This window comes from Perognathus longimembris, chromosome 9 (genome assembly GCF_023159225.1).
Source record: "Perognathus longimembris pacificus isolate PPM17 chromosome 9, ASM2315922v1, whole genome shotgun sequence".
Taxonomy (NCBI): domain Eukaryota; kingdom Metazoa; phylum Chordata; class Mammalia; order Rodentia; family Heteromyidae; genus Perognathus; species Perognathus longimembris.
Genome location: NC_063169.1, coordinates 23,806,536 through 23,816,127, shown reverse-complemented (window position 1 = coordinate 23,816,127; position 9,592 = coordinate 23,806,536). Strand labels below are relative to the sequence as shown.

Sequence of the window (9,592 nt, the reverse complement as noted above, 5' to 3'; positions counted from 1 at the left end):
AATTTTTAATGCTGACAATAATATATACATTTTCAATAGTAAGTAAATTCATAAGAAAATAATGGTTGCACTAAAAGATATGTCTTTGTAAAGCTTAAACCCTAAAATACATAAGTAAGGAGTTTGCATAGATCAAAGTTAATTTTAGAAGACTGAAAGTAAAAATTGAAATATACATAAATGAAATAAAAAAATAAATAAATGACATTTAAAAAATGAAACAAACATGTAAAATACTGGCATAATTTGAAATCAAGAAATAATAATGATAGCACCAATAATAGTAATAATATCAATAAACTATAAGACATGTTTTTGGTTTCATAGATAGTTTATTATTACACTATAAGCTGAGACTTTGGATTGTGAAATTTTCAAAGCCAACTTTGGTCAGCCATGAGATCTGTCAACTAGTAATATTTATGAAACATTGTAGAAAACAGGGATCAAAGTATTTTTATAACTAAACTTTTTGTGAAAATAATACTATTCTTTTTTCCTCCTATTCTTTACTACTTGTGTCTCTGTTGATGATCTCGGTTGACTCTATAAGAAAGTATTAAAAACCATGCTCCAGTGGTGTGATCACTCAGCATAATTTATAATTAAAATGTAATATATATTATAACATATAGTTATAATATCTGTCTGTACGAATTATATTGTTGGTAATTTATAATACTATAAAGCTGTATAATAATGCTAATATTTATTGAATACTGTGACAAGAATTATCTTAAATGTTCTATACTTATTAACTTACTCATTTCTTGAAACCTAATCCTGAGTTGAATGTGAAGAAACACACTCACATACACACAAAGAAAGACACAGTAAATAACTTACCAAATGCCCACAGCTAGTAAATATAGAGAAAAAGCAGAACCAATTAGGTTATGGGATCTATAGACTTAAAGTTTGTTCTGTGTTGTGATATTTTGTTATTCTTGACATATTATTGTTTTCTATTTTACTAAAATAACTACTTGAAATTAAATGATAAGTTGACTGCAAATAACAAAATTGAACATAACTATTAACAACTAAATACCATAAACTGAGTAAAACTATTAACTGTCAACACAGTGAAAATATGTTCTTATCCCAAGGAATTTTAATGTTAAAAAGTAGGAAACTGTCAATAGTAAAGCTTTCTGAGGACAACATTTGATAAATCAAGATAGTGGATCAAGAAAATGTTGTAAGTATATACAATGGAATTCTATGCCTCTATCAGAAAGAATGACATTGTCCCATTCATAAAGAAATGGAAAGACTTGGAAAAAATCATACTAAGTGAAGTGATCCAGACACAAGAAACATAAACTCTATGGTTTCCCTTATTGGGAATAATTAGTACACATTTAGAATAAACCTAACAGAAGATTGCAGTGGCTCACAGATATGTACATATGAACATATAAGATAATGCTAAGGAAATTGAACTCCAAGTTATTGAAACAAGTGGTATATCATTGTTGTTATTTTCAACATGCCATGTGAAATTATGCCCTTTCTCTTTTGTCTTTCTTCCCCATGAATTTATCCTTGATATCACTGTAGTTAATTTTGGTACCCTGGTTAATGTGTATCTAGGGAAGGGTCTAGGGAAGGGGAATATCAAAATGGACAGACAAAGGATAAAGTACAAACTGATGCAACAGCAATACTTACAAAACAATACGCGGTAAACCAACTGTACAACTAATGGGGGGAGGAAAATGGGGAGGGGGTAAGGGGGGGATGAGGGAGGAAGTAACAAATTGGATAAGAAATGTACTCACTGTCTTTGGTATGAAACTAACTTCTCTGTACATCACCTTGACAATAAAGAAATACATTAAAAAATACACAGCTTTCTCTTAAAAATGTTCTAAAGTCTCTAAGAATAATTCCCATTGTTATAATACTATAATACTGAGATGAAATAAGATATTAATTAACATATTTTTAGATTATTTCTGGAAATAAAATTTTGTAAGTGCAAGTTCCAGATCCAGCTCTGATTTAGCAAGCTTAATAGATTTAGATGAATAACTTAAACTATTGGAGCCTGAACATCATAATACTTTTCTTCAATATTATGAGGTTTGATTGTAAAGAGAAGAAAAATATGAAAAATTGCAAGAAGGAAGAAAATCCCCAATAAAGCTTAGAAACCGAGGATTACCTTGCTTGATCTTGTTTATCAGAAAAGTGTAAAGGAGTTGAAACTTTTCATTCTATATAGCTTATTTGATTGACTCTCTTATTGATCTGTGTCATCAATCATTCAAATACATCTATCAAAATCAAGTGATGCCTTCTCTTTATGGAGAATTCATTTAGAAGAAAGAAAAGACATTTTAAAATTCTTTATAGTAATAGTTAAACAACAATCTGTAGGTGTAATTTAAGCTATGGAGTTCCTGCCTAAGATGTTATCATTGAATGATACCATTATAACTTTTGATAATATTAGGAGGGAGAAACATATTTACTTTAACATGAGATGTATTAAGAAAATAGAATACTGTTTATTGAGGTAGAAAATAAGATTAGTGATTCAATTAATTTTAAAATTCTTGATGTGCCAGATAGTTGGCCACGGAAAAGAAAACCTCCATATTTGAGGCTGGAAATCTAGATTGAGGCCCCTTCACAGGTGTCCTGGCCTTATAGTCCAGAATATATATATATATATATATATATATATATATATATATATATCACATATATAGAGAGATACATAATACACATACAGTGTGTAAATATATTTGGCACTGTTTTTCATAATTTAATACAGGTATTTCTATTTACCTAGCTTGCTTTTAATTTTGTTTGGCAAATCCTGCAAACCTAATGAGATGAGTTTCAGAAAGAAGGGAAATAAAGACTTCCTAGCATATGTGGACATTGTTCTGATTGCATGTGACCCCAGACATACCACAAGCATTGTGATGTATTATATTCTGAAAGTGCTTTCTACAATATACATGAATGCTGATGAAAAATATACTCTCAAAAGTAAGAAAGAACAGAGTATGGGACTCAACAGACTGAAATAGGAAAGGATGGAGAGTGTTTCGGGAAGTGATGAGAATGAACTGCGTAATGATAGGAGGGGAGCCAGGAGCATGGTCACATGAAGGAAGTAGTGAGAAAAAACAATTCTTAATGAAATAAGGGGACATATCAGAGCATTTCCTAAATAGAGAGCTAAATGTTCATGAAGGTGTAATGAAAGACCAAAGGAGGGATGTGTGAAGCCAGGGAGAAAGTGAGGCAGTGGGTCGATGGCTATTTTTCAGGAAGATTATTAAATAATTTAATATTAACAGTTAAAAATTGTTCTCAAATACATACATACAGAAGCCCACACAATATTTATCTAAGGGGTACATACTCAATCTCTCAAAGTACTGAACCTTTTTCAAGGGTTAAGCTTTATTGTGTGTTTAGTATTATTTATAAGTTGGCCAGTGAAATTCTCACTAGTTATTTAAAAAATAGATTAATACCTTTATGAAATGTTAAGGCTAGTGAATATTTTAACAGTTTTTTATTGCTATGTAAGCTTTTGATGTATGTATAACTTTAGGAAAATTAACTATTGATTTCAAACTAGAGTAATAGTCAACAGGAAGTAAGTTAATGGACTTAGTTTTACAATCACTAATTGAGTAAATTTATTTGGACATAAGAGAAAACAGATTTTTACTTATTACCTAGAAACTAAAGAGTATAGCCATAGCCTTTTGCCTTGGAGAATGATTAATGAGGTCTGTCTTCCATGGTATTAAGAATTGAGTGAAAGCTTAACTACCAGAGAACATATACATCACTCCAAAAAGAAGCTGCACTGTGTACAATTCCCTTGGAGATAAAAGAGAATTTTAAGAAAAATAAGCATTGAGAAGTTAGTATCTGGTTGTCTGGTAGGTAATCAAGTGCAAATTGAATCACTGTAAATTGAAAACTAGAAAAAATTATAGATTTTTTTTTAGTGTTAGGCATAAAGTTAGTGTATTAACAGCTAAGAGAGTCTAATTTGTATATACAACTGAAAAAAATGTCAGTTCAAGAAAAACAAATCCACCAGGAATTACTTTAAAGATACTTTTTAAATAAAGAGCGCTATTATTTACAAAGTTCTGCATTGTTTTTATACTAAAAAGCAAGAGCTAGAAAATAGAGACAAATAAACATACAGTATATAGTTCAGTATTTTAATTTTCCCATGTTATAATATCTAGTAGATCTTTCATATGAACTATTTTTGTTGTTTCTACTTTGGTGTCATTCCTGGGGCTTGAACTCAGAGCCTGGGTCCCTGAGTTTTTTGTTTTGCTCATGGTAGAGCTCTCACTTGAGGCACAGCTCCACTTCTGGCTTTCTTAGTAGTTAATTGGAGATAACAATTTCATTGACTGACATGCCTTGGCTTGAACCTCAATCCTCACATTTTATTCTCCTGAGTCACTAGGATTACAGAAGTGAGCCAACACCACCCATTTTTTTTTAGGTCATATGGATGTATTTTTAGCCTAAGTGGAATACTTATTTTTTTAAGTAAAATTGGCACATATGACTCTTAGCGAAACAAATTTACTATATACTTGGCCAGGATATTTTTTATGCACTAAACAGAGTAGCCTCTATTTTGAATGACTGATTTTTAGTGATTTTCCCACCACATATAAAAGCAATAAACTGATTTAACTGCAATTTTCATGAATTGGTTCTGTGGAAACATTCTAGCTTAAAAAAAAAATACAGTTCTAGCTTTTAAAAAGAAATCTCTGTTGTCTATATATACCATAAAGTCAGGACTCTGCACCTATTCCTGATACACTCTGAGGCATACTTCAACAGGAAGGTGACTTTTCCATCCACCTTTCAATACTCTTGTCCTTCACAAGTCTTTCCTCTTTAAAAATAAATAACAATTAGAAATAACAAAGTGATCAAAACATCGCATGCACGTCAAATAAATCACCTAATGCTATGGAATTTAAACCAAAGGGAGACATTGATTCATAAACTGTAACCAGACTATTGATTTTTCACTGACTCACTCATCTGAGTTCCTAGGAGTGAAGGCATTACTTCACATTTGCAACTACGGGGAAATTCACATGCCAGCTTGTTAGCTCTGCTTAAGGGAAAACCACAACTATGACCTGAAATTGGAAAGCCCACCATTGCACAGCTGCTTTTCTGCCTAGGATTATCAATTAATTAGTCTTTTTTGGACCATTACACAATTTGTGGTTTTATCTGTTATGGTTAGGTCAACTTGAGAAATACATAGGACTAACATGGGAGTATCCTTAGTAACAGTTGTTAAATTGTCTGTTTAGTTACTTGAAAATATATGTTTGTTGTCGAGAAAAAGGACAACAAAAAATTTAAATTTACAAGATGAGAAAGGATTTTTTTTAATGATCTGAAAGAGATACTTTGTTTACATATGAAGCTTGAGTTCAGGATATGTTCCTAAATGTTGAGGCCCTCCAGTCTGTCCCCTTCCCTCATCCCTCTCTTCCCCTTTGCTCTCCTCTCCAATTCTTTTTTTCTGAGACAGGACCACAAGTGCCCAGGCCTGACAAGAGCAAATGTGCCCAGTCAGACCTTGAACTCTTTATCCTTCTGTCTCAGCTTTCCAAGTTCTGGGATTGCCAAAATATGCCCACAGTGGCTGTTGCACCCCAGTCTTGTTGGAGAGCTTAGTTTTGCTGCTGTGCAGATGCCAGCTCAGAAGGCATATTGACTCATGCACAAAATGATGAACAGGTTCCATTAGTAATTTGTTCTGGATGTAGATTCTGCCTTGGCTCAAGTTCTTTCCCACCATGGAGCACATTACTATGTATAAGACTGGGAATTTTCCTAATTATAAATCTCTTCATTTAACTGTATCCTTTTATTCATATATAAACTGGAACACAGAAGGTGATTAATTTCAGCTTCTAATAATCACCCAAAATATTTTACAATATGTAAAGTAGACATATTTTACATATTTTCACATATTTCACTTACTTTTAGATCAGTGTAAAAGATTTTACACATATTATCAAGAATCTGTATTTTGTGTTTACATCCTTCGATAAGATGGAAGTACCACAAAGATTCAAAAGTTCTATCCTGGGATAGGAATATGGCTTAGTGGCAAAAGTTCTTGCCTTGTAAACATGAGGCCCTGGGTTCGACTCCCCAGCACCACATCTATAGAAAATGGCCAGAAGTGGTGCTGTGGCTCAAGTGGTAGAGTACTAGCCTTGAACAAAAAGAAGCCAGGGACAGTGCTCAGGCCCTGAGTCCAAGGCCCAGGAGTGGCCAAAAAAAAAAAAAAAAGTTCTGTCCAGGGAAATTATTTTGGTTAAGGCAGACATCAGGCTCTCAGTGTGTGAAACAAGCAAAAGGAATGGGCTGAACAAGGAGAAAACTGTGGAATAGCACTATTTTTGTTTGCATGAGATGTGAAATGTTGAGTGTTTGACATGAGAAATGCTCTCACTGGATTCACCATCAGATAAAATCTCTATTCATACCAGACATGTGATAGCTCATATTCAAGAATGGCTTGTTTCAGTGTTTGTCGGAAAAATGTTGTAAATCCAAATTTATTTCCAGCATTTTACAAATCACAAGTTCTCTCAGCTTGTCTGATTCCAGAATGTGACTCTAGCCACAACACTATCCTTCTGGTCAGAACAGCCTCTTTGGATCCTTGATGTGTACATTTATATTGCTGCTATTGCCTTAGTTTTTCCTTTATTGAACAAAAAATTATTTTACCTCCTATTAATCTGAGTACATTGAAATGCTATTATACTTCCTCTGGTACTTGGTGATTATTTTAATTAAAATGATTCTAATGCCATAAAATAATTTCAATAAGATATTTAAAAAGAGGCCTATTGTCTCTTCAAATAATTCCATTTTTACTTCCACTTTCTCCAGTCATTTCTCCACAGTCATAAATATTATATATCAGAGAGACATAAACTTACATACGTTTTGAATCTCATCCTCAAGTAGGCTTTTAATGGGACTTTTCAATAATTTATTTCTTCTGTGGTCTATTTATATTAATATAAATGTATGTTAAGATATATATGTATATTGCATTCATTAGGTATATTTATATACATCTTATGTACCTCTACCTCTACATCTGATACAATTATAATGTATATATGTATACATTCATATAGATGAGTTTACAGATATTGTAATATATATTTAATAGTTGATTCACATTTGTTTCACTTTTAATGTATAAATGAATAGATTAATATTCCCTGCTCAAAGCATATACTCACATATTTTTGTTCACAGTGGAGCATCAACTCAGTACCTTGTACTTGTTCTGCTTGCTTACTGACTGTCATACTTCCACTCCAACCATGCCTCCCACATAAATTTTTGTTATTTATTTTGGAGATGGAATCTCATGGCCTTTTCTTTCTAGATAGTGTTGAACCATCATACTAGAGATTTCCCTTTAATATTAGCTCTTCAAAGGTCGACATCTACAATAATTCAAATTTTGTTTTTTGTATTAATAATATTTTTGAAATTTTATAAGAGTTAGATTTTATATGTTAAGAATTGTGAATTTTTTTCTGAATTTTATATTAGTAAAAATATGACTTTTTTTTTTTTTTTTTTTTTTTTTTTTGGCCAGTCCTGGGGCTTGGACTCAGGGCCTGAGCACTGTCCCTGGCTTCTTCTTGCTCAAGGCTAGCACTCTGCCACTTGAGCCACAGCGCCCCTTCTGGCCATTTTCTGTATATGTGGTGCTGGGGAATTGAACCCAGGGCCTCATGTATAAGAGGCAAGCACTCTTGCCACTAGGCCATATCCCCAGCACCAAGCATATTATTCGCTGCGTTGGCCGGGAATCGAACCCGGGTCAACTGCTTGGAAGGCAGCTATGCTCACCACTATACCACCAATGCGCCTAAAATATGACTTTTAAAAGAAAGCCCTTTTTCCTTTTATATGTCAAAAAAGGGTTTTGCCAAATTCTATTCCATTGATGCCAGATACAATTTCAATGACTATATGTTAATTTTTATATCTAATTTCTCTGAAATCTTAATTACTTTTAACTATATTATTCACAAATCCAAAGGATTGATTTTGTGTGTGCATATATATATATGATTATGTGATATATGTGTGTTTTCATACCTCCACATATTTGACTTATCCTCCTGTTTGTATGATGTGACTCTTGATCCCATATTTTACTCTCTCCCTTGTTAACAATAGCTTCATTGAATCTGATATTATAAATTCACTTTAAATGAAAACAGATTACATATTCTGACAGATTTGACTGGTTAGGTCAACATGTGTTTATTCAGAATGAATTAAAAATAGCTTATAAGGCATTGTAAGAACAGTGATCTCTACAGCATCCATTAATAAACCACCTGCTTTGTTATGGAATCAGGGTCAGTCCAAATTTACTCTTCTTTTCAACCACTTGTCAGGAAGCCGAAACTAAAATTGTAATTTTCTAGCAATGAATCTATGGCCATAGTTTAAAGCTTGTTCATTTATCCTTCCTTTTCTCTATATAATGTGAAATATATATTTTTATTAGCATACATTACTTATACAACTTGCACTTGTATTTTGAAATTTATACATATAGACACATTGTTTTTCAATCAATCTTCCTGTATTACTCTCTCACATCCAATTTCTCCTTAAAATAATTCCAACAAGCTTTATTGCTTTATTTTTGTACATGTAAAGAAACTACTCTAACCATATTCATCCTCATTTACTTTCTTCCTAGCCTTCTTTCCTATGCTATACTCCAATAACCCTGTTTTGTATTTTTTAATCTATCAATAACACTAATTACACTAAACACGCTAATGTTATTTCACATATGTATATATTTTTTTATCACAATGAATCTCTTTATTTTTATCTATTTCTCCTTCTTAAAGTCTCTATTGACCAACAACTTTTGCCAAGATTCCTTAAGCTGTCTTCATAAGAAGTTGTACTTTATTAAGAAATTATTTACACTCAACAACTCACTTTTCTTTTTTTCTTTTCCCCTTCTTCATAGACCAATAGTTAGAATCGTGTAAGCCATTTACATTTTGAGCAAATGTTCTAATGATCTTTAAAAAAAAACTTTGTTAAGGCTTATATATGCTAATTAACATAATGATGTTCTAATATGTTCTTTCTGAACATTAAGAAGAAATCCAGAAAACTTTCTATCATTTTTACATTATCTTTCTTTTTTTCCCCAGTCTAGAGGCTTAAACTCAGTGCCTGGGTGCTGGCCCTGAGCCAATTTGTTCTCAACGTTGGCACTCTACCACTTGAGCAACAGCACCACTTCCAACTTTTTCTGAGTAGTTTGTTGGAGATAAATGTCTCATGGACTTTTCTGTGGAGGCTGACTTTCACCTGTGATACCTCAGAACTCAGCCTCTTGAGTAGCTAAGACTATATGTTCCTAGCAATTATTACATTTTCTAAATGGAACTATTATTCACTGTTAAAGATGTACATTTTTATATGAACACATATAAGTATATAGATACACACGTGTGTGTTTGTGTGTGTG

The 9,592-nt window shown here is 32.4% G+C and overlaps 1 non-coding gene across 1 annotated transcript; it reads right to left on the bottom strand.

Moving 5' to 3' along the window:
* Window positions 1–7,877: 7,877 nt before the first annotated feature.
* On the bottom strand, window positions 7,878–7,949 carry Trnag-ucc. Its single transcript has one exon. It is a non-coding gene; the product is annotated as a tRNA-Gly (tRNA).
* Window positions 7,950–9,592: the final 1,643 nt, after the last annotated feature.